This window comes from Triturus cristatus, chromosome 6, assembly GCF_964204655.1.
Source record: "Triturus cristatus chromosome 6, aTriCri1.1, whole genome shotgun sequence".
Classification (NCBI taxonomy): domain Eukaryota; kingdom Metazoa; phylum Chordata; class Amphibia; order Caudata; family Salamandridae; genus Triturus; species Triturus cristatus.
Genome location: NC_140589.1, coordinates 801,255,076 through 801,282,283, shown reverse-complemented (window position 1 = coordinate 801,282,283; position 27,208 = coordinate 801,255,076). Strand labels below are relative to the sequence as shown.

Sequence of the window (27,208 nt, the reverse complement as noted above, 5' to 3'; positions counted from 1 at the left end):
TACTGGGGTGTCATCAAGATCTGAGTGGTTTGTCCTACTTTAGGGGGTTGTTTCCAAAAACTAAAATGAATGCTGAGGGGGTTGAAATAAAAAGGGACCCATTCTACATTCAGGTTGTGTCTACAGTGCATTCTCCTCAACTGTGGGTGCTTAAACTTAAATGGTCCTTCATAATTTCCTCCTTTGTCTTCTTGTATCATCTATATGCTGACCATCATCCACCATTGTCAGTACTTCGGCACACTCTTAGCCTTTTCATCTCTGCAACTTTTTACCACCCTGAGTTTCTCCAAGTCTTAGTGAAGGCTAGAATTCTGCCTGTCCTTTGCTTGTGACTTTCACCCGCTAGAGGGAGAAAACTCTAAAGCCGTAGTACTTATTTCCAGAAGCAGAACTCCATCTCTTATACAACCACAAGCATTTGGGAGTCTGTTTATTTTTGGACTGACTCCAAAAAAAGGCCCTAAAGAAAAGAAGAACGTTGTCTGATTACCACACAAATTCCCCATAGACCTACATTATCTACCAATGATTTTCCACCTTATCAGTTGTCCACATAGTCTTTCATTGAACATGGTTAAAGCTTTTTTACCAGCTTCACTTTAGCAAGATTCTTTAAACTTTTTGTGGTATTTAACTAATGTGTACTTTTTATGTTGTTGGCTTGGACCTTAAGTTCTATAATTATTTACGTGTGTTAATGTTTAAGTTGTTGAATATTTGTCCCCTCCATCTGAGTGAGTGTTCAGCTCATCACAAGCTTACCTATGGGAGAGACCTATATACTTTAAGTCTATTTTCAGTTCGCATCTGTGGAGCCTTCTGATCTCACACAGTGGAAGATTGTCTTAAGCACATAGAAGCATTGATCCTCCTTTCCAGGGTGCTTTCTCAAAGATCTGTTCTGTGCAGTTGCTCTAGAGGTCCGATGTATTTCAGAGTGACAAGAAGGTATAGTACCCCCTGTTAGACTTGGCCTTTTCTGCAGGACATCTCCAAACTTTTTCCCTTCACAGCCCTGTTTTTTAAACTCATTTGGTTTGCTTTTGGGACTCTGCACACTTTACCAGTGCTAAAATGCTTTTGCTCTCTCCTTAAAACAAGGTAGAATTGGCTTACACTCAAGTGGCATATTTAATTTACTTGTAAGTCCCTAGTGAAGAGGGACTACCTGTGCACAAGACCTGGAAATTGAATGCTACTAGTGGACCTGCAGCACTGGTTGTGCCACTCGCTTAAGTAGCACTTTAAACATGCCTCAGGCCTACCATTGCAGCCTGTGTGTTCAGCTTTAAACTGCCATGTCGACCTGACAAAATTAATCATTTTGACACGCCCAAACCTTCCTTTTTAAAACATATCAGTCACCCCTAGGGTAGACTCTGGAGAGATCAGAGAACATGGTGCATCGTATTAAAAAAGTGGACATGTACTTTTAAGTTTTACATTTCCTGGTACTGAAAAACAATTACATTCTTTTTTCAACTACTGCAAGGCCTATATCTCCGATAGGATAACATTGTAGTTACCTTATTACATTTAATAAGCTGTAATTTCCAATTGGGACCAGGTTGACAGATCATCTTTGATGTCTCTGGAAATGGAATTTAAAATCCTAGCTTATGGTGAAGTTGGATCTTAAATTACAATTTTGAAAATGCCACTTTTAGAAAGTTGTCCTTTTGTTGCATTGGCCATTTGGTGCCTGCAGCCTGTCTCTGGGTCACATGACTGGGTGTAGTTGACAGCAGGGCTTTGTGTATTCCTCCTAGAAAGTCGCACACAATGGGGAGCTTTGGTGTGACTGGTTGGGAGGGAGGAGCTGGACCTAGCCCCTCCTTCACTTGAATAGTCTGTATCCTGTCTCCATACAAAGGCCTGCATAACCCCTATTGTTAGTCGGGAGCTAGGACCAGATGGGCAGGGCACATGTTCACTATGAAGGCATGCCTCTAGAATCATCTCCCCTCTTCAAAGACTCAACTGGGTATAAATACTGGACCTCAGAAACCAACTCTTCAGTACGCTTCTGGGTCTGTGGATACTCTGCCAGGAAAAATGACTGCTGAGCTGCTGAAAGAACTGCCACTCTGCTAGACTGCTGCTCTGAAGGACTTCTCCCATGCTGTGCTGACCTGCTGCCAGCTGCCCTCTTGCCTGGTGAGAAGGACTGGACCTGCATCTCTTGAACCCAGAAACCAGAGGTTAGTTGGCTGGCCTCCTGACCTGAAGCCTCAGGGACATATTAGACTTCCAACAACCTTGCATTTCCACCTGGACTCTGTCATCTGTGAGTCTACCCTGTCAAATGGTGCCATCCCATTCCTGGGCCCTTGGAAGTGTGCCTAAGGTTGTCTTCCAGTCTGTAGATCCAGCAGAACCAACGCATTTTCTGCTGCGTGCCGCAAACCCGAGCAGAACTGATGCATTGAAGCTGCAGCGTGGATTGGACTCGTTGCATACACCCGCAGAGCCACCACAGCCCGAAAACACCTTCTGAACTGCCAATGCACGACACATCCTCAGTGTACGCCATTACATCCCTCGTAGACGGCAGCCTCGATGCTGACGATGGACGCCCTGAGTGTGCACGGCATTCTAGATGCTTGATTTGGCATCGTAAACCTTGTTGATATGATTCTCAAAAGTGATGCATTCCCTCACATTGCAGCCTCACCGCTCCTCAGGAACCCGACGCATCACTTTGTCTGCGCAATTATCTGCAAACCAGGATTTAAAGTATTCTCTTCATTGGGCCAAACTGGGTCCCTGTAGCCAGCCAATGCTCCATCGTGGTCATCCTGAACTTGTGACTTGTCCCAGCCTGGTCAGACCAGGTAACCACAGTTGACTCGTTGTGCTTTTTGGCACTATTTTCACTAAAATCTTTAAAACTGCATATCTCCAGTTCTGCTGACTGGATATTTGGTGTTTTGCTCTTTTTTTATTTATTACATTTTACTGTATTGTTCTAACTTTGTGTGGGATCTTTTTTGTGTGTTTTTTAAAATGTATTACTGTATGACTTGTTGGACAAATACTTTACACATTGACTCTAAGTTAAGCCTGACTGCTCTGTGGCAAGCTACCAGAGGGTTGAGCACAGGTTATTTTGGGGTTGGCTTGTGCATCACCCTGACAAGGATTGTGGTTGCTTCTTGATCAGGGCTCATACCCCATTCAACCGCCAACCCAATTTCTCACACCCCCAGAACAAAGTTGGAGTCTGCTTTTGAATTTAGTTAATTTGCTCAACAGAAATAAGTAATTTTGTAGGTTAGCTTTACACTAGCATATTGCATTGAGGGACAGCAATGCACTTTGACTGCACCAGAAATCTAAAACCAAGAAAAATAAATACTTTGCCACAAATTGATGAAATCAAACTATTATGCCTTCCCCTGTTCAGTTGATCTGCTATATAAAAAGAAACTAGGAGCAGTAAGGCATTACAATTTGGTACATGGAAATAATTTTATGCAAGAGCACTAAATGTGTTCTTTATACATCAATTTGATATTTCATAGAGAGTAAATTGTATTTGCAATCTGGATGGAATGATGGGAGCTGGATAGTCAATAAGAATGTTCCCTTTGTGGGCTACAGCTATTGTTACAGGCCCATGAAGAAGCATTCTATATTGCATGTCCTCCTGTGCACTCCAAGACGCTCCCCCGTCACAACCCACAATCCCCACCACCCCATTTAAGGCAAGCTCTGAAACAAATTGGGAGGGCAGAAGAAAGAGTTGCATCTCTCTTAAAAGATATGGTAGAAAAAAATTACTACTATCTCCAACAGATCTCCAACAGTATTCTTCTCTGAAGCAGGTGTTTCATACTCAACTGTTCGAGATCCTCCCTTAGTTTTTGCTGTGAGGGAAGACCAGTCAGCCAAAGAAAATAGTGAAACTTAAACCAACTTAATTATTTATTTATTTGTTTCTATTTCTCTGTGGCAATCGGGGCATACCCTCCCTTCATCAAACTAAAGGAAGGAGTCTGGAAAGCTGTGTCTGAAATGGCCGCCTCAGAGACAGTGGCTGAAGGAGCGCTGTGGGAGAATGTAGTCTAGTTTGGTTGGGACAGTCTGCTAACAGCCTTATAGCACTTACCTGCAGGGTAATTAAATCTGTTAATTACCTTTCCTTGCTATCATACGCCTGCGGTTCATGTAGATAACGGCGGGAGGGTAATTATCAGCTGTTACTGCATGCACATGCAGGAAATAACGCTATGTATTTTTGTAAACACTTTTTGTTATTAACGCTGTCACTCCATTGATCGTGCAGTAACAAAGTTTAAACATTGAGGTGCTTAAGATTGCATTAGATAGGGAAGGACTTATCTTTCCATCAGAGCACACTTTCTCCTTTAATGATATTCTAAAACCGATGAAGAACGTTTCACATTAGGACTACACATATCTCCAGTTCTGCTGATTGGATTTTTCGTGTTTTGGTCTTGTTTTATTTATTACATTTTACTTTATTGTTCTAACTTGGTGTGGTGTTGCTCACTTTATTGCTGTTTGAAGTGTTGCACAAATACTTTACACTTTGTCTCTAAGTTAAGCCTGACTGTTCTGTGCCAAGCTATCAGAGAGTTGAGGTTATTTTGGGGTTGGCGTGTGCCTCACCCTGACAAATATTTTGGTTACTGCTTGACCAGGGCTCACACTCCAGTCAAACAACAATTGAATTTCTCACACCCCCAGAACAAAGTTGGGGTCTGCTTTTGAATGTAGTTAATATGCTCATCATTTTCCTAGATTAACAGCCCCGCTTCTGGTCTGTTGTGCCTGCGCCAGCCTGAGTGGTGCTTATAAAAACGACTCTCTCGTGGCTGAAGACAGAAGTGGGGCATCCAGATTCACTCACTATGCCAATTTAAAATAAAACCATTCTACAGCCTCCTGATTACATGTTTAATTGGGCAGCCTCTGTGCAGATGTCATGCGGCAGGGTTTATTTGCTGTGGATAACTTGTAATTCCACATTGAATGGTTCCATTAATGTTACTTCCACGACTCCAAGAGTAAATAGCCTGCCTACCATTGTCCTAGAAGAGTCTGTCAACGCCTGCATTTTCAACAAATGAATATTGGAGATTTTACAAGGAAACAGGATGAGCAATACTTCGAAAAACCCACTTATGAAATGCATATTTTATCATATTTCGGGCAAGACCGCACATCAAATTAAAATGTATCTTGAATGTTTGGCTTCTGTTCAGCCTTGGTGGTATACAAATGCAATTATGCTGCTCTTCTTCGGGTACTGTTGGAAATTGGGTTACTGGTTGAGGGGGGTGAAACCATACTCAAATGGCAACCACAATCTCTGGCAGGGTGAAACACAAGCAAACCCCAAAATAACCTTTGCTTAACCATCTGGTAGCTTCACTTAGAGACAATATGTAAAGTATTTATGCTTCACTTCAAACAGTAATAACTTGAGAACACAACACAAGAAAAATCCCACACAGATTTAGGCAGAGGAAAATTGAGTAAAATATTTAGTCCAAAATTACAAAAATCGATTCAGTAGAACCGTAGATATGCAATTTTAAATAATCCAGTTAAGTAAAGCATGGAGCTCAGGCTGGATACAGGGACATGGTTTGTCCAACTGAAAGAGTTATTTTCAAAAGTCCCATGCAAAGAGTTCCATTTGCGGTGGAGGGGGCCGCAAGGAGCAGGGAGAGCATTGTGAATGGTCATCAATGTATCGTGAAGAGTAGGCCAGACACCACAGACGGTCATCACTGTAGAGCGAAGATCTTGTCAAGCGTCGTGGACGGTTGTTGCGGGAACTTCGTGTTGCTCGTCACCGTGGCCTGCTGATGCTGTAGCGTGAATTGCAGATCTTGCATTGCTGTGAAATGAAAAGTCGGGTTCACTGGAGCTTTGCAATTGTGGGCAGTGCAGGGGGTAAGATATTGGCACATACAGTCCCACTGGTGCTCGCAAAGAGCTCCACTGATACCACACCAAGGGCCCAGGACCTGAGGGACACTTCTTGGGGCTCAGGAACTCACTCCACAGAGCCAGCAGTGCTCAGGCAGGTCCAGTTGCAGGTCTAGTTGCAGATCGAGGGAGCAAGTCAGCTGGTCAGCTGGACAGATGTAGGGAGGCTTCTGGAGTTTGTTATGTCCCTGTAGCTCAGAACAGGAGGTCAGTCAGATGACCCTTGTTGTCCCTTCAGCCTGAAATGAAGGGTGCAGGTCCAGTCTTCTTTCCTAGCAAGCAGGGCTGTAGGCAGCTGGGCAGCACAGTAACAGGGCAGCAGAGTGGCAGTCCTTCCTGCAGCAAAGCAGCACAGCAGTCCTTCTTCTGTAGGTCCTTCTTCTGTAGTATCCACAGGTCCAGGAGTGTACTGAAGAGTTGGGTCTGAGAGTCCATTATTTATACCTGGTGCTCACTTTAAAGTAGATAAGTTGCTAGCGAATTCCCTTTGAAGTCCTTGAAGCTTCCTGCCTACCCAGGCTTTGGCTACAAACTATCTGCATGAAAATGCAGTGGTAATAAGTCCTTTGTGCGAAGGCAGGGCACAGCCTATTCAGTTGCAAGTGGGGCTGTGCTCAGCTCAGACCCCCATTCTGCCAGTTGATGGCCCATCCAGGCACACCTTGTCCCTCTACTGTGTGGCTGTCAGGGAAGAATAAACAACGTCCAACTGCCAAACACACCCAGTCATGTGAACTAGGAACAGGCTGCTGGTTCCAAATAGTTTCTGAAAGTGGCATTTTCAAAATTGTAACTTAAAATCCGACTTTACCATTAAAGAGAATTTCTAATTACAATTTCCCAGGCATCCAACATGACATTCCTATCAACTCCCAATTTAAAGTTATCACTTAATAAATGCAATAAGATAAACCAATGTAATCCTATGGCAAAGGTAGGCCTTGCAGTAGTGAAAAACGAATCTAAGAATTTTCAGGCCCACTAGTGCTATTTAATTTACAGGCACTGTGTACATGTAGTACCACTTTACTATGAACTTATAAGAAATTAAATGTGTCAATTGAGTGTAAGCCAATTTCATAATTTGTAAAGGATAGAGCACAAGCACATTAGCACTTGTTAGCAGTGGTAAAGTCTGCAGAGTCCTGGGGCCAACACAACACTATATCAGCAAAAAATTGAGGAGTAAGGCAAAATGTTTGGGGAAGATCACCCTACGGCTGACAGGTCTAACAGGTACAGATATATTAATCCAGCCAATCAGATTAAAATACAAAACCAATATATTTTCACCTAAATTTGTTGTTGGCTGGAATTTTAAATCAGGAATACCAACTGGTCATAATATCGTGACCAAAATACCATAACCCAAAATATTGAGGAGGTAGGTACCCAGAGGGAGGTATAGATTTACTATTAATATCTCCACATCTACATACCACCTTGAAGATGTATTTATCTTCAAGGTACATAGATATTGAGGTTTTGGGTTTCGATATTCTGGTCATGATACTGTGACCACTCAATATTTCTGGTTCGATATTCAGAATCCACACCCTCTAAATCGGGCATGTGTTATAAAGAATACCTAATATTTTCTCCTTTGTCTACCACTTTGTGGTAGGAATACTATTCTGTATAAATATAGGTGATAAGGAAGTTTATTAATTTATTAGGACATACTGGGTCCTATGTAATAACCTTTTTTTATTTACCGTCTCAAAGCCCGCAATTCACAAAATCACAGGGTTTGTGACCACAAAAATGACATCCTCAATGGATAAAGGGCAAAAACAAAGGGCAAATTGTGAAACAGAAATGACTGTGCAACTCACAAAAAGCCCTAAGTGACTGATTGCAATTGGATAAGACAAGAGACATCAAAGGGCAGTCCTTCCTCCTCCTGAATCACAGCCAAAGCTGTCACACAGTGAAGTCATGTTCTTAGAATCTGGGGAGAAACAAAAGCCTAGGGAAACCCTACATGCTTTCCCGCATGTCATTCACTGAATGCCAGCTTTATTTCTGAAATCAGCTCGTGTACCTTTAAAGGACCGGGGAGGTTCTTTAAAATCGATGTCGGCATTCAGTGACTATGACCGTATGGATGGAGTGCTGCTGTTCCTCACAGAAACCTCAACCTTGTATTTCCGACAGTTTGCAAAGATCAGCAAAAGTTCTCATGCCTCATAAATGTTAATGAGACGGGTTTGTGTGACTCCCTGTTAATGGGCATTTTGCAATGCAGCTGATTAGTAGAGGTGCCCTTTTACTCCAGCCATTGATCAGAATTGGGGATGACTTGGTGCTACGTGGGAAGAACAAAGGCATAACACAGTTGCTTTTAGAAGCTCTATGACTGGTTGGGCAATGTACTTACCTTACTGCCAACAGCATTAAAGATATTACGTTGACCAGACCCATAACAAAGCGCTTCCAAGAACATTCCCCATCAGGAAGGTCTGTATGCCACTGCTCAGGGTCTTCCTGCTGATCTAGGATACAGGTGCCACACAAGCTCCCCTGCGGAGAAAGTAGCTCTGAAGAGCACTCTCATAGTCTAGCCATTGTGATTAACTTAATAGAATTACCATTATCGGAATTAGATTGTCTGTCCCACACAGTGCTGGACGGCACAGGAATTCCTCGTTCCGTGCATTTCTCAATGATTGGAACATTGAATTCTTGTTCTGAAGGGCATTTTACCTGCATTTCTCAGGGTTATTAAATCTGGGGCAAGCAGATGGAGAAACAGCGGACCAGCCCGCAGTTTTTCATCTGATTACCAAAAATTGATAAAAGGATTTTGCCCATCACGAGTGATTAGTACAAGTTTCACAGCATAAGAAGGGCTGTTCAGAGCAATATTTCCGCAAAAACACCTGCTTCACAACAGTGCTCAATTTGAGCCGGGTGTTTCCGGTGCTCAGCACTGGCACTTAATTGGCAAAAACGGCGCTTGTGACAGTCTGCCACAAGATGGCACTGTCTGGCTAATGTAGAGATGACCACAACAACAGTTAATTATTAATTCATTATACATTAAAAATGACTAATACCTGCCGCCCAAGCCATTCTTATAGCTTTGGTGGCCTGAAATAGTTCGAATTGTCACTCTTGTAGGGGTGTGATGGTTGGTAATTCAGCTGTTACTGACATTGACTGCATGGCAGGGGCAATGGGTGGTGCAAGCTGCAGTGGCCTCCTGACGAGAGCACTGGCACTTATTTGTTTACAAATTAAGCACTACTTCACGACCCCACCTTGATGCATTGGACCCACAATGCGCCATCTTGCATGATGTTATGTTCACTTCCTCGTTGGCAATTCTTTAATGCTAGTGATTCCTGCACAATGTTAGTAAACCTCCCGCGTTTGTGCGAAAGATTTTACTGTATTGTTATGAATGTTCAATAAAGAAAAAAGGCTTCAATAGAGCAAATTAAAAACACACGAAAAAATGCATGCACACATTTTAAGTAGGTATCGATCTGTTTTGGTATTATTTACAGGTGCCTTTGAGTCTGAACGCCGAGTTATAATGGAGTTGAGCTGCATTAGGAATCTAGCTAAAGACTGCATTAGTGTTCCCCGGGGAGAGAGGCTTTCGGCTTAGGACATTAATGACCCGCCTATGTCCGAGGACTGCGAGGCGACTGTTGCACCGGCTCACACGGAGCTTGACATTAAGACTAATTATTGTTCGGAGCGCTGCACACATGAGCGGCTTACCTAATGGGCGCTAGCTAAGGCGCAGACATTAAGGAGCTAGACGGCCGCCGACGGCACAAAGGGTCCCGTAATAGCTTCGTTGCTTTTGTTTTCATGTTTAATTATGAATTAGTGTATATATAGACTCCTAACCTGACTCAAAGAAATGTGGCAGTGGGCGATGGAGTCAATGTGACCCTTTCTGAAGGCTCCAGAAGAGGAAGAGAGGGAGACAGAGAGGAAAGACAGCTCGCGGCGAGGGCATTGATTTTGTATGCTCCATTTGCTGGCAGGCTGGCAAGCTGAGCTTCCGGCTCGAGGGCATCAATGCAGCATGACACCCGTGCTGGTGGCGGAAGAGAGAGAGAGAGCTGTACTGCTAACTTTCAGAGCTTTTCGTGGCTTTTTAGTTTTCATTCGTTCTACCGTTTCTTTAATGTCTGCGAGGTGGGGTAAGCGGGTTTCTGTATTAAGTTGATTAATACAGACTTATAATAATGACTTAAAGCACTTTGACATGTAGACGTGCTTTCAAAAGGGTTATTGAGCCAAATCCTTTTAATGAGATACATTACAGTGCTTAACTCGGTGCTTTAAAAGGGCAGGTGCTGTCCGGTTCTGCGTATCTGCACTTCTTTAATTTGAAATTCACTCACTTCTCAGCACTGCTCCAACACATTTAATGGAAAGTGCTTGCACTTCTCAGTATCAAACAGGTACTCTGGTTAGTACGTACCAGTACTTCCATCGTTCCATTTAAAGCACTGGATTATTTTAAAATTAAAATAAAAAGCGAAGGGGTCCAAAGTCTGTCCTAAGTGGCCAGCAAAGGAGTTGCCAAATTCCAGGCCTGAAGAATGAGGGTGCCTCATCTTGATTCCAGCTCATGTCTCTTCCTTTCCATTCCACTACATTTCCTATTTCGTTTCGCACTCTTGAAGGTTCCTTTCCAGTATTTCTTTTTTCTTTGTCACTTTTTTCGTACATTTCTCTTGCTATTTCTTACTCCCTTTTCACCTTTTTAGGTCTCGCCTGACCCAGCGCATGCGCTGGTCTGGCGAGACTTATTGTGAGGGCTCAAAAAAGTGCTACCACTGTAGCATAGAGCTACAGTGCATGTGCGCGGGCGCGCGCGCGTCACTTTCGCGGCTGCACGGCCGCTTTGATGTTTGATTGCGATTGCGATCACTTTCAATTTCGCGCTTTGATGTTCTCCGTGAGGCAATTTTTTTTTCTCCTGTTTATTACTTCTATGTAGTAATGGGGGCACCCCTGCGCCGCCATTACTACAGAGCAGTAATAATCAGAAACAAGCATTGGCATAGCCAATAGGTCTCGCTTTTGGGACCTTATAAATATTTAGTTATGCAACAGTTGCATGGCTAAACACTTATAAGGTTGTTGTTGCAGTTTTATATAGCACAAACTCGACCCGAAGGTATTGGAGCGCTTTACATTAGCACTAGGTATATTACACAAGGACACGCATTAATTTTATTTGTAGGCACGGAGAGATTAAGTGATTTGCCCAGAATCATAGGATGTTGAACCAACTCTGAGATATGAACCTTACGAACCTGGCTCCCCAACTCCAAAGTTGGCAGCTCTGGCTGTTTGTTACCCCACGTTTCAGTCAAAGCCTGATGATACAAAATAAGTACAAGGCCCCAAAAATGAGCGCCAAAGTCCCCAACCTGCAACCACTTGCACAAATTAATCACTAGGCAGCAGATCCCATTTTTGTGTAAATATATCAATATGACCTTGTCAGCACACAGCACTCTTGAATGGTTTAATCCACACACCTAAGGGAAATTTAACGGTGGTCTGTGTGGGAAGGGGGTTATAAGGTTTCGCCCAGGGAAACTTGTGAACATTTTTGTGGAGGTACATTATACTGAGAAGTACAACATGGGTCCAAAATTAATTCTTTGTTGTAGCACTAATTCAAAACTGCCTGGTAACATATTAGCAAATAGTACACATAATAATCTATCTGTTCAAATGGATTAACAGCGAGATAGCTGTTGTCTACGTAAATAAAACCTGCACGCTTTCTAATGATGCAAAGTTTGTGGTTTTCCATGTACAGATAGTTGGTGCCAATTGTGCTACAGCTGTTAGCTCCACCCGCTACATGGAGCGCACAATCTAGAATGTCTTCATATTTACAATGCAGAAGTACTGTGATTTTGGAGGCTCTATTATCAGCCCCTCGTTCTGTAAAGAAAATTGCCAGAAATAGAAAAGGGGACACATGTAATTGAATTTGGTATTCATCAGGAACTCACACTGAACTATAGTGGCATAACTCCTAGGGCCCCAATCAAAATGTATTTCTTATTAGGCGGAAGATTTGATGTGGAAAATCAGTGCTGAGCATGTGAATCATAAATTGTTAAATTTTCAAGACCTCTTTCAAATACAACAGAGTCTGATCATCAAAGATATTTACTTACCTGTATCAGGGGCATCCACTACATGGGGCTGACGCTCAATGGCCTGAATTTAAAGCATCTGGCGGGCGCAGCAATGTTGCCCTCAGGAAGGAATGGGAACCTACAGCCCTCCACCAATCAAAAGTGCCAAGCTAATAAAAGGTGGTCTTTTAATGTGAAGCACTGCGGCAGCACACAATCATTCTCCTTGTCTCCACTTGGGCATGGAAGGCAAACCAACAAACAATGTCCAGCATGCTTCTAGGGAAAGATGGTGCTGGTACTGCTGAACCAAGGCTAGTTTTAAGTTCTTCTAATATTGGTTGAAGTCAGAATTCTGAAACAAAATACTTAAGTGATTTGCATAACCTTGCACAATATAGTCATTTGCGGATTCTGGGATAAGTATCCTAGAAGCATGGCTGGGTTGCCTTAAAAGATTGATACTTGGCTGGCAGGTAGGAGGCATTGATCACCATTTATCTGCTAGAAGTGGCAACTATCTGAGTAAGTAGTGTTAGTATGAGGACCTAGAGAGAGGCCTGGCCTGCCTCCAGTTGAGTGAGTATCACGATCGTACGTTCTGGAGTGATGTATTGTTCATTGCCAAGCTAAAGAGGGAGTTTTGGTGTGACAGCAGTCAGTAAAAGATATGACATCTACACTATAACTGCACCTATTGGCACTTGAACGGTCCTTGCTTCCACTGCCACTAATAGATGCCCTCACCAACTCTACATTGACAGCAGTGGGGGCTGGTGGAGCTTGAAAGTGGTGGGGTGTAATAACAGTTAACAACACTTGGCAAGTCGGAAACATTGGGCGTTCTCCCCCAAGAAAGTCTTTAAAACGTGATGTGAAATGGTGCTTTTTCCAGTGTAATGCCTTCAATAAATTGACTGAAAACACACACACTTCTTAAGGATGCTTTTAAAGAAAACTCCCAAAATGTTTCATTGAATTTCTCGTCTGATAAGTAATCTGCCCTTCTCAATGGAGCCTGCACCGGCAAGAGGGTGTGGAATCTCCCCCTTTAGTATAAAATGGCAGAGAGACAGAGAAATCAATCTAATGACTGATTTGCACAATGTGAAACCTGAGATCAATCTGAGCTTCCCAACTTCAGCAAATTGTATGGTCCTAAAGAACTGCCTTAGTTCACTGTTTCTCCTTATTGTTTAACATCACATTTGAGAGTACCTTAAAAGATTTCAGTTCAAGATGAGCACTCTATTTAAACCTCTCATAGATATTTTAATCAACTATGATGTTGCACCATCTATAATAACAATGTAGGCCACATATGAGGTGCACATGACAACTGACTTTTCTCTCTGGTCACTACTGAGATCTTCGTCAGGGTAGTGGGGCTAGAAGTATGAGTGTTTATGTTTAGAAATAGCCATCTAATAGTTCAATTGCACAATTTGATACAAGAAAACTTGGGATCAATCCCAGCTTCCTAATTTGACCAAATCCTGTGATCCTGGGCAGTTTTCCTCTGTCACTGTGTCTCTTTGTCCTTTATCAAATCATGATGATAAAGTGCAAAGATGCACAGTTAAATAAGACAATAGACTAGGATAAAACTAGCAATGGAATTAAAGGGGAACCATCCAGATCCAGCAGCTATTACTGAGACGGATCGAGATCTGTCTGGTCCCAGAGAGATATGCTGAATTTGTCCCTGTGGGAAAATGGCCCTCGCTAAAGGGTCAACTTAAACTTTTTGCCTTCCGCCCCCTATTTCTTTACCTTCTTTTTGTTGACTTTAGGACTTCAAGCGCTTTACTTCTGCTAACTAGTGCTAAAGTGTATGTGCCTCTCCCCTAAACATGGTAACATTGTTGTTTACACAATTGACATATCTGCTTTACTTGTAAGTCCCTTGTAAAGTGGTATACTATACACCCAGGGCCTGTTACCTAATGCTACTAGTGGGCTTGCAGCACTGATTGTGCCACCCACACAAGTACCCTTTCAAACCTGTCTCAAAGCTGCCATTGCAGGGCCTGTGTGTGCAGTTTGCTGCCACTTTGACTTTGCATTTAAACTACCTGCCAAACCTTACACATTCCTCTTATTTCACATAAGCCACTCCTAAGGTAGGCCCTAGGCACCCCAGGGGGCAGGGGGCTCTGTTAGTAAAAGCTAGGACATGAACAGTTACGTTTCACCCACATTCATTTTTCACTACTGTGAGGGCTACTCCTCTCAAAGGTTAGCATTCACTTTAAAGCCATAATTCCTGATCAAAAAGGAGTAACTGCATGATGTCTCATATCTTTGGAATGGTCATGATAAATCCTCCTTGATGGTGAAGTTGGATTTAGCATTACTATTTTAGAAATACCACTTTTAGAACGTGGACATTTCTCTGCTATTACCGCTCTGTGTGCCTGCAGCCTGTCTCCAATACACGTCTGGGGTGGATGACAGCTATACTTTGTGCATTCCCTCTAGACAGCCACAAACACAGGAATGGTAGATGTAAAAGAGAACTCATCTGCATTCATCTGTATTCTGATAGCTATTCCTGGGCAGGAAGAGAGGGGGGAGCTAACACTCACACCTGAATAGGCAGTGTCCTATTTCACATACAAAGGGCTGACCCCCTACTGATAGTCTTGAGCCAGAGCTGGGAAGAAAGGGCCTGTGTGAACTTCAAAAACCCTTCTTTGAAGTCACCCCTACTTCAAAGGGACAACTGTGTATATGTACTGGGGCTCTTTCCCTACTAAGACAGGACACTACTGGACCTTTGAAGAACTCTGACAGGAGTAAAAACTGCTGTGCTATAAGGATTGCCACTCTGCTTGACTGCTGCTCTGAAAGAACCGCATTTCTGCTTTGCTGTGCTGCCTTGCTGTCTGCTGTTCACTGCCCTGCAGAGGACAAGGACTGGACCCATCTCACTTGAACCCAGAGTGACTCAAAGGGCATGCTGGCTTGCCACCTGTTCTAAAGTCTGAGGGCCATCGAAGACTTCCTTCAACCCTGCAACAGAACCTGGACTCTGTCATGTGTGAGCCCAGCCCTGCCAAGTAGTTCCAATACAGTCCTGGGTCCTTGAAAGGTGACTTCTGCTGTCCAGAACCATCAAAATTGATGCAGTGAAGACTTTGCGCCGATCGGAACCGACGCCCTTTGGCACCAATGCAAGACCTGATCGACGACATCGCTTCGACAGACTGTGCAGCTCACTGACAATGGACAGCGGGACTTGACAATGGCACAGTGCCTGCATCGTAAAGGGGTTCATCAAACAAAGCTTTTATCGCCTGCAAAGACTGGAGCCGACGCATCGACTCTTCGATGTCAGCGCTTGCTCCATCCAAGGTACTTTTTAAGCGGGACCTGCATGACTCCTGTAGCCAGCCCACGCTCCATCGCGGTCATCCTTAACTTTGGATTTACCCCAGTCCAGCGTGACCTCAAGTAAGCCTTAACCTCTATTTGCTTCTAAGCACTACTTTTTGATTTGTTTTTTTACAAATTCATAACTCTGGTTCTACTTATTGGATTTTTGTTGTTTTGGTTTTTTTTACTCATAAAAATATAATAGATTGTTCTAACCATGTGTGGAGTATTTTTGTGGTGTTTCACTGTGTTACTGTGTGTGTTGCCCAAATACTTTACACATTGCCTCTTTTATAAGCCTAACTGCTCTGTGCCAAGCTACCAGAGGTATAAAAGGTACAGGGTATCTTTTAGTGTGTATATGGCTTACTTTGCCTAGGTTTGGGGTTCCTGCTTGAACAGGGTGCATACCTCTGCCAACCTGTCAACCAGAAACCCAATTTCTAACAGTCCCGGTGTAATTTGCCAACACAACCCAGCAATGTCTGCACGTTGCTGCTTTCGGATTGATGCAGCTATGTGGAGGCCGTAAGGATGGTTTCCTGTTTAGATTCCAGCTGGGCTCAAAACAAAGGCCAAATTTAAAGGGCCAGTAATTCTTTTGTTTACGTACATGCCTGGCTTGGAAGCTAACTGGAGTCTAACACCTAGATGCCAATGCAGTGGAAGGAAGCAAAGGGACACAGCTTGTTATCACTTCTCGAGCACTTAGGAGAACCTATGATATCGAGGCAAGCTTTTGCTGTGTTCAATCCCTGCATATAAGAGATATGCTTGCATTGAAAAAATGTCAGATGTATCAGTCTGTTCTAAAATTATATGAATAACAATTTAATTAGCACTTACTATTTTTTTAATTCTTTTATAGCACTATTCATCTCAAAAAAGGGTGCCTACGCCCTTTATATCACACACACACCTATTATACATTGACAATAAATCACACAAATGTGTAAATCAATGTACAAGATGTTGCATAAGACAATGACGGTTTCAAGGTGTACGATTCACACATCGTCTCATGGTGTTCAAGTCACACACCGTGTTACCGGAAGGAATTATATGTTAAGCGTTCATAGCAGAGAGAAACACAGACTCAGTAATCAAAACATAAGGTAGTGCTTGGGGTTGTCTGTAAGAAAAAAATTGAATACTTTCCAAAAGAAAACCCCTTTTTGCAACTTTATAATAAAAACAGATTGAGAAAAACAATAAGGTTCTAAACCCATGCCTTGCAGTTTCCATGTATGTCCTTGATGCCGGTTCATAGCTCACTGTGCTACATTAGACCGACTGCAATTTATGAACTGCAAGTACTAGAAAAAAACTCAGATTTCGCAGGCATGAATATTAACAACCAGAGTTATCTTGCCATGATTGTTATTCCCTGAGGTTTACAGGGCACACAATACTCTCTGCAACAGGTGCTTTAAAATGATTCCTTTGCAACCAATTAAGTCAGAGCAGGTTTACAGTCATGTTTCTCCTTGTTGAACATTTCTTTGTGGCAGAGTTATAAAAAAATTAATGTAAAAATTAACTGTCAGACTGCTTTCCATGACCCCCCCCCCCCTTTTGTGACTCCATCCCCTTTTTTGTTGCCACACATTGACCCCTAATTTATGGGCACCCAGAGTAAAGTTTTTCCCATTCCAGTACTGGATCAAACAATTTGATCATAGAGGGAAACCAGGATTGATAGAGCGAGAAATACTTCAGTTCAAGATACTTCCAGCACTAACATGGCCCATTTCCTCCAACCATATTTGTGGAGTACCTTACTTGGCATATTCCGCATTATGGGGCATATTATCAAGAACGGCGTTAAAATTATCACCGCTTTAGCGGCAGGAAACTGCTGCTAAAGCGGCGATAATGGGCTTGATAATATGCCCTTGAGAATTCCCATAGAAGCCCATGTTCTGGTGTGAACCTGGGCTTCTATTGGAATTCTCTGCAGTATATTATCAAGCCCATTATCGCCGCTTTAGCAGCAGTTTCCTGCCGCTAAAACGGCGATAATTTTAACACCGTTCTTGATAATATGCCCCCATAAACCTTGCATGAATGCATGAAACAGGGACTTCTGTAATGCACGAAGAGCGAGTTGAGGGGAAAAGGGACAGGGTGTTCTCTTTTCTGTGAATTGTGTGTGTCTATACACAAGGGAAAAGGGTCAGGAAGTTGTAGACTTAAGAGTAGGGGACTATAACATTGAGGAAGTGTGTATGAATGAAAAAGCATATCAGGTTCCACATTACAAGCAATATGTATGCATATTCTTCTGATTTGTGTGTAGGTTTTTGTGTGTGAGATATGTGTCTGTGTATGAAAGGAGAACAGGTTGTCTCCATTAAGAATAGCCTACTTGCATTTGTAGAGCACTAGGCTTCTCTTTATTATGTATCTAGGGCATGCCCTTTAAGGAATAAGAGTCCTCACATTTTTCCACTGTAAACAGTGTGTGTGTTCTTGGGTTGAGAAACAACTTAAGATGGGGACACACTGTTTTTACATTTCCCAATAAAGAAACAGAACGTGTACAGAATGTCTCAGACTCTTGAAGACTGCTTGGACCACTTTACCACACACTTTATTTCTTACACGAAATTTTACAAACATAAACAGAATAACATTTTACCCTGTAAAATAAGCTAGAGAACCAAGAGGGGAGAGAATAAAAGATGGTGAGAAAGAGAAAAAGGATTGAAGAGAGATTGATAGAGAGAGGGAGAAAGATAAGGATAGACGGAAGAGAAAAAAAGAACGAAAAAAACAGACAGAGGTATAGCGAGTGATTTCTTTACTATTCTCGGTGCCCACATGGTGCATGAAGGTTACACTATGCATATGAGGTTGAACATTTCTAACATATGACATTTATAAAAGGGTCACTTTGTGAGATAAATAAAGATGAAATCATTAAGCAAATGTTTGCACTCTTAGAATGACTGAGAACAATTGTAGCTAAGTATAGCATGCGGTCTACAATAGAATCTGGTAAACAGTAAGATAGTGCTAGACATCCTTGCCCTCATACCAGGCCCCTACCTCCCAACACACACTCCTTGCTACACATTTAGAGCTTTCAATCTTCAAGCCAGTGACAGGGGCAAAAGAGCTGTTGAAAATAATAGACTTTATACCATGTTGATGGTTTGTATATCGCTTCATGCCAGTGCTTAATTTGTATAAAACAAAAATGCCAGGTCTCTCATTAGGAGGCCACTGCAGCTTGTAGTTCCCACTGCCCCTGCCAGCATTGCCAATGACAGTACCAATACAGCTTCTAACATCACACTCCTACAAGTGTGACAACCCAGACAATTCCAGGCCCCCAATGCTATAAGAATGGCTCGGGCAGCAGGTAATTGTACTTTTCAGTGTGTTTTGAATTAATAAACAACTGTTGTTTTGCTCATCTCTAAACTAGACAAACAGCGTGGCCATGTGGCAGACCATCATAAGTGCCGGTGTTGACAGTTAAGTGCTGGTGCTGAGCACCTGAAATCACCGGCTCAATAAAACGACTGCATTACGTCATCATAAGCATGCCTCAGAGCAAAAATGGCACTTTCTACCAGTAAAGTAAGCGCTATAACAAGGATGCCACATTGTTCTAGTTTTCCATTTTATAAGAAGTGTAAATGTGCATTAAAATGTAGTTATACCTGTCAATTACCTTCACTTTACACTTACAGTGCTGCAGCTACCCAGTCTCTCCTCCAGGAAGCTCCAACAAGTGGACTGTAGTGTTCACACCATCGCACACCGGGAAGGGGTTATTTATGGCTTGACTATCTCTGAAGAAGTGTAGAACCCAGGGCCAGGGCGACTGACTCCCGAACACGGGGCTCACGGTTTGATGCCCGGTGCCAGCAGCAGCTCAGCCCAGAACCATTTGATTCTGGGCAATAGCTTGCTTAATCTTACCGACGGACCCCAGCGGCTTGAGACCCTTAGGGGTGATTAGTTCATGCTTTACAAATACCGGGCTGTTGTTATAACATCCAAGCTTGCACATTTCCAACTTTATGAAAGGGACTGGAAGGATAACAGTTTAATGGCAGCCCTCTGGCCACTTCCTGCCATGGGTGGGGAGGGTGCAGGAAGTCCGGCTGCAGTTGACTGACATTCTAAAGGTCGCCTATAGTCTGGCAATCCATCAGGGATTTGTAGTGGGAGTGTGCACTCCACACAGTAGGAAGGCTGCAGGAGGTTGAGTGGGGCAGGCACCACCCTCTCTGCTACAGCACCATGGTAGACACTTCTAGGTAGCAGCAAAGCATGGCAATGACAGGTAGAGTATGAACCAACAATGTCTCAACAGGTATTATATCTAGACAGATTGACAAACTGTAAAATGTATTACCAAAGAATAGAAACAGTGAGAAAGCAATGATTTTTCGAAAATTCTGTCTGTATTAACAATTGTACTAGTTACAGCATCACTAATATATAGTTTAACAGTGTAATCCAAAAATGAGTGCACACAATGTGCTTGTGAAAACAGTGAACGGCGCAAGTGAGACACGTGACAGGTGAAAAAAACAGCATGAAAGGCTCAAACTTTCTTTTCTTAAAAAACTTGAAACAAAACATGGGCAATGAAGCCATAATTAATAAAGAACATGTTAAGAACCAAAGGACGCCATGATGCGCGCTGAGTATTCGACGACATTTCAACGTACTCAAATTAAGGTCAACATCAGATCAGGGTGACATTTTAATCAGACGGTGCTGTGATTAAAGAAACAGCACTGCAGTCATGAAGGAAACAATAAATTGTTTTTGTCAATCAACTTGATAATACGTCCCTGGGTGGGTAAAGGAGTGCACCTTATAGGTAATTTTGCATAGAGTGATTAATGAGGGCGTATGGTCAGTCCATCAATGGAAGGTTACGTTTTCTGTCAATGGTGGTCACTGATAACAGCTTTAATTACGTGATTTCGACAAAGGAGCTCTGCAATATGAAAGATGCTCCGTGGTGGGGCTCCCATAGTGAGGCGTGCAGGTTGTCACGTGTCTCACTTGCGCCGTTCACCGTTTTCACAAGCACATTGTGTGCACTCATTTTTGGATTACACTGTTAAGCCATGTATTAGGTCTGCTATAACTAGTACAATTGTTAATACAGACCGCAGTTTCAGAAAATCATTACTTTCTCACTGTTTCTGTTCTTTTGTAATTGATTTTACGGTTTGTCAATCTGTCGAGATATAATACCTGTTCAGACCAGTGGCGTAACACAGGTCCCCGCAGCCCCAAGCTCCAGGGGTCCCCCTCGGCACTGCACTCTGGCCGGAGAGCTCCTGATTGAGCCCGGAGGGGCCCCCTCACTTTTCGTTACGTCAGTGGTTGAGACCAGTGGCATAGCAAAAGACCCCGCAGCCCCGTAGTGCGGCCTGGCCCCCAAGCTCCAGGGGGCCCCCTTAGCAAAAGTGGTAGGTGGTGGGCTGGAGAGGGTGCCCCCCTCCAGGTACTTTGCAGGGGGCACCCTCATGTTTTATTACGCCACTGGTTGAGACATTGTTGTTTGTTACTGAATTTACCCAGGTCTCAACTGGGTTTACAGTTTTTTCTCCTGTAGCTCTTCAAGGTCTGGTAGAGTGGCTCACTACACATGAAGATGCGATTGCGCATGACCACCCCAGCTGAGCATATCATTCAGTAAGGTTGCCCAGAAATAATTTTTCACTGAATGTAAAGAATCGTATGCGCACCGTACCAATGTGTGGGGCTCACATGTTTACAGGCTACTATATCCCCACCCTTTCCCTACGCATGGCAGGGTGTGGGGAAGGGCTAGACTGGCATCTTACTTCCATTGGGCATTTCCCTGGTGGGCTCGAGAGACATGTTTACAGACTACTATAACCCTACCCTTTCCCTTCGCATGGGAGGGTGGGGCAGGGCTAGACTGGCCTCTTATTTCCATTGGGCATTTCCCTGGTGGGCTCAAGGGAGCAGAGAGGGAGAGGGAGAGGGAGAGAGAGAGAGAGAGAGAGAGATTGAGAGAGAGAGAGAGAGAGAGAGAGAGAGAGAGACTTGAATAACTTGATGCTGGCCAGCGAGAGACAAATTCTGGAACAGACAGACAGAATCTGGACAGAAACATAGATGCTGGGCCATGGAGACACCTATGTAACAGGGAAAAATGGATGCTACGGCTGGGCAATAAAGATGCGGGCACTGGGAAAAATAAATGCTGGACCACGGACATACGGACACTGTGACGGAGAGATATTGGCACACGGAGACAGAGACATGGACAGGATCACTGGGTTAAGACCACTGAGAATGGGGAAAGAAACAGCAGAACAGGAAGACACCAATACCAGGAAAAGAAAGTTCCAGGATAGAGACTTCGACACTTGAATATTCTCAATTCTACATTTACATTTACGCCCACGGATCCGTGCAAAAATTTGCACTGATCAATCAACAAAAAATATTCTTTTACTACTGGTTTGTCAGTGAAAAGCTTTTTGCAGCGCAAACAACTGACTGCTTAACATTCATTAAAACGACAAAGCAAAACCAAAACAGTGACCCTTGAGGTCTATCTAGAAAGGTGATTAGTAATATGCAGCGCATGCGAATATAACGTTTGACGTCAATTGGTATATATCATCTTGGTGATTCTTTTTAAATATATTTTTCTGCAACAAACCACTAGAATCTACGATGAACAAAACATAAGTTCATCAGTTGACACAATGGACATCACTGGTAAGAGGCCTCCCAAGAAAAGGAGAAATGCAACCCGTGTGATGTCTAACAAACACTGAAGCACAATAGCATCTACTTTCAAGTACACAGAATCAAGACAACAACCTAAATGTTGAGCTGCTGCTTAAAGCACTTTTTCTTCTGATGAGTCATTGCATTGATTGTTCTGCCGGATATGTCAAAGCCACTTTCTTCAACCGCCTCCATGTTGCCTTGTCCCTTAGACAATAAGTACAAGCCCCATTAAAAGCAATTCGGTTGTTGCTGTTTGTGAACTCTGAGTGGCTTTCGCGTCAATTACCTGTGTAATCAATACCCTTCATAAAACAGTAAATGCGTTAAGAGGCAGCTTTGGCATTTTGGACACATCTGATGAGCTGAGGAGAGAGTTTGACATGGCTTAAAAGCTGAAACTACTGCACTTAGATGTTACAGAAACATAGTGTTGTGTTATTTTACCCGGCTGCTCATCACCTTTTTCAAAATGGTTCAAAAATCAACAAAAATGAAAAACTGCAAAAAATGTCATGATGGTTTTTTATTTCATTCACGACAACACAATTGTTAAGACTTATGTGCCTTTATATGATCATATAAACGTCAAGGGGCATTTTTATGAGGATATGGCACAGCACAGCAAGTCACCTCGCTGCGTTGCGTCACAGGGAAAGGGCAGGAATGCACTGGAGCCATTTTGGCTGCCTAGCGCCAACGCAGGCACCCTTGCACCATGATGCAAGGGTGCCTGTGTTGCATGTAGAATTGATTTTGCGCAGGAAAGGGCACCTTCCTCCACAAACACAATCCTGAGAAGCATATTCCTCTATTTGTACAGTAGGATGCAGCACACATAGAAAGAGGAAGTAACAAGTAGAAATAAAGAATTTTCTCCTCACTACGACGCCTATGAGAAGGCATATCTTTTTGGCACATTCCTAGGTTTCAGAGCACATAGGAACCTACTTCGGTACCAATTCAAGCAGCACAGCCACGTTGCTGAATGACTCCCATCAATTATATATTTATATTCTCACTATTCTATTTCGCCATGTTTCACTCAATTCCTTTTAATCCAATGTTCAATTCATTTTATTCATTCAAATACGAAGATATTCACACAAGCACAGGAGGCGTGATACTTTCCAAGTGTCACGTCTTTATTCAAAACACCCAATGCATTTTGGGAAACATCCCTTCGTCAGGGGTATCTACAAAACAAGAATTTATACACAACATCATAAGCAATATCGAATTTACTGAACAGCTAACTTAATTCATTCAGCTTGAAGGATTTGCTATTTCTCAGCTGTTACATGCTCAGTATATTAACAACTACTCGATCACAATATCGGTCATTTAAAAAGATGGTTTATACAGTTCAAAACAACTAACCCTTATCGCAAGCGCCCGCATTGAAATAAACTGCCGCTACTCACAGGTAAACCTTCAGTGCGCGTAAAATGAATCTTGCACATTACTTCACACCATCCCTTCATTTTGAGCACAACTGAACACTAAGTGCACTTACCGTGATATATGGATTTCCATAGTAAAACAACCCAAACTTCCATCAAACCGGCTTAAAAGCTTAAACAACTGCACTTAGATGTTACTGCAAAAAACAAGAGTACATTCCCCCCACTAGTACAATATTTATAGGCTGTCTTTAAATGTAAACATATTGCTTGGTCTGTGGGCACATCTCAATTTATGGACTGACAGCCTATAAATATTGTACTAGTGGGGGGAATGTACTCTTGTTTTTTGTATTGATTATTCCCTGACCTCTTTCCCCTCCCACTTACTTATTCAGGGTCCCTCTTTGTTCTCTCGCTTAGATGTTACTGAAACATAGTGTTGTGTTATTTTACCCTGCTGCTCATCACCTTTTTCAAAGTGGTTCAAAAATCAACAAAAATAAAAAGCATGCCTGAAATTGCCATGATGTTTTTTTATTTCATTTACGACAACACAATTAGTAAGACTCATTTCGAATTGATTTTGTGCAGGAAAGGGCCCCTTCCTCCACAAACACAATCCTGAGAGGCATATTCCTCTATTTGCACAGCAGGATGTAGCACACATAGAAAGAGGAACTAACAAGTAGAAATAAAGAATTTTCTCCTCACTACGACGCCCCTGAGAAGGCGTATCTTTTTGGCACATTCCTAGTTTACCAGTTCTGGTAAATCAGGGATTGTGTCAAAAACCATGGGAGTTGTGTGGGAACATCGCTGCAACACTCGGAACGTCTTGTAGAGTAATGCTATGCAGCAATTTGCATTGTGTTATGTTACTCCAGATTTATGAAGCCACTCAGGGCCACGCAAGGTGACCTTAGTGGCTTCATAAATCAGATTTTTGAGTTGTGTTCCGCTTGCACTATGTTGCGTGGTATAAGCACAACGCAACAGGGCTCATAAATATGCCCCAATATATCTTACCAACGTGCCTATTTGAAGGGCCCGTATGCCAGTTTACAATGTCTTGTGCACGAAAAAGATGTGGTCCAGTAGGCACATTTCTGAATGCAGTGCTTTGGTCCCTATGTTCTAATCCTGGCTTTGAAACTTGACCAACTACTCTGCGTTCCCGTGTAAATTTCTTCTGCTGTCGCTGAAAAGACATATATGGATATGCATCACATCATGTAAATCATTGTGTAATTTAAACATCAACTGTGTAGTTTACTGATGCAGTTACACAGCCTCACCCATTCCTGTTAAAAAAACAAAGGGTTATACATGGAATGCTTGCAAAAGTCTTTGCCACTTGCAATGTCTCTGGGCTGCGTGCAAGTCAATCATTTTTTTGACCACTGTGTCATTCAAGATGGAGAATGGCCAGATGTAGGTCCCATGACCACTGTGTCCTCAAACTCAAGCTGCACATCACTGATGCGGCACAACTAGGCTGATACCAATGTGGCATAGTTTATGATCCTGTCTGGAGGATATCTGTCCGGCAGTGCCTACTGGACTCTTCCTATTGGAAAAGGACCGAGTCAGATTTGCTTATTGGTGGGTGCTGTCTAGAGTGGCAAAGTGGGCAAAACAAACACCAGTGCCTGAACTTAATTCAGCTTTCCGATATAAAGGGTTTTGTTTTGCTATCTGCGTTCCATCACTTTAGTTTCTGTAATCGCTCTTAACTTGACACTACACACTATTCTGTCATTCTACAAAAAACATTTTCTCTGCAACAGATTAGAGCTAGATTTTTGCTAAAGTAAAAGTCTAAAGGGCATATTATCAAGACAGGTGATACAATTATCCAATTATTGGAATTCCAATTGAAGCTCAGGTTAGATGTCCTTCACATCTAACATGGGCTTCAATTGGAATTCCATAGAGCATATTATCAAGCCCATTATCGCCGTTTTAGTGGCAGTTTTCTGCCGCTAAAGCGGCGATAATTTTATCGCCTGTCTTGATAATATGCCCCCAAAATCGTCTGGTAGCGCATAATAATACATACTTTATAGTTTGTTTTCCATGTTTTTATTTTTAAGCCAAGATAGCTAGCTCTCGTTTCTAGCGCTTGCACCATTGGCTCTACACAGTTATGTTGTTGAGCAGAACTCATCATTTGCCCCTTATTAAGTGTGCAGGGAAAATACACACTCACCATATTCCACTTGTTTTTGAACTTTGCACTCTGCTTATTTTGGTAGTATATAATGTTTTTGTATTCACGAGGAGGATAGATTAACGTTTACTTATGTTCTTATTCTTTCTTCTTTTCTGTTCTCTTATCTATTTTATTTTGGGAATTGGGCAATGAGAATGCACCCAATTCTGGCTTAGAAGAGGATGGATATGTAGAAGTTACATTTTTAACTCATTCATAAGACATGGAAATGTTGTCGCCTATCTAAAAATAAATATATCATAGGCCATCATTACAAGTGACAGGTCAAACCTACCAACATTTATCGAAAAAAGGGCTAGGAGAGAATTTAAAACAAACGCCATTTTGTGTGCTAAATACTGATTCTGAACCAATAAATCAAAATGTATACTTTAATGGCAAACTCTTCTTACAAATGGTGGACATTATAATTGGCAAACAAATATTTCAAACTTTTTGAAATACACCTGCCATCATAAGCACCGTTGTTTTACTTTTACACTATGAGAATTTGTGCAGGTACTCCATTTTAGTTTAACTGTAGGTCGAGGTGGATGATCAATGAAACATTAAAGGAATGATCAGGGCAAGACTGAAATGAGGGGTTCAAATCAGGATAATGTTACATTTTTAGCAACTTGGCCCTCTCCCTAATATCCCCTGAAACGTACAGGGTTTGTTTGATCAATGGTTTCTTCTTACTGTTGAAAATTCCTCTAAATATGAACCTGTTTTTGCATCCGGAAAATTGATAAAGGGTATGTCATTAATAGTGTATGTCAGTCTCTTTAACCCAGCAGTTAAACCCATGACTGTTCCCAAAGAAAATGGTAATCACAATATCCTGGCTGGTTGGATGCACATTTTAAAAGACTCTCTTCGTCCTTTAATAACCTATGGCTATCAGAGCTGATAACTAGTATAAAACATCTACTATCCATTCAGCCATGCTATCATCTGATTGCCCTATGTTAAAATCAATTCTTAGTAGATTGGACAGGCTTATTCAATAATTGAGAGGATTGTATGCGAGCGATGTGCTATGGCTTCTGTAGGAGTAGAATGCACAATGCTGATCTGGTATTACTGGTCAATTTCTGATCAATATGCTCTTCACTATTTTCATATTATATGTGCGCAAAATACCTGGGCTCAACTGCACCATCCATCTTTGTAGTGATGTATTCCTGGTTGCTGAACTTTTGTCTTTTGTTTTGCTGTACTTTATGAATCTTTGCAAATAATGTATTTCATCTATCTTGAATGAAACAATTTTTTGCTTCCTTGTATTCGAGGTACTGATGTTTTGATCCTCACAACTGAGTTCTTTTTATTAAAACATTCAGGGTAGTGTGAGATAAGTGCTA

The 27,208-nt window shown here is 42.3% G+C and overlaps 1 protein-coding gene across 5 annotated transcripts in view; it reads left to right on the top strand.

The window, feature by feature from the left end:
- Positions 1-27,208, top strand: part of HS3ST5 (heparan sulfate-glucosamine 3-sulfotransferase 5) — a 552,259-nt gene that overhangs the window by 172,003 nt on the left and 353,048 nt on the right. The gene's annotated exons all lie outside the window — the stretch shown is intronic.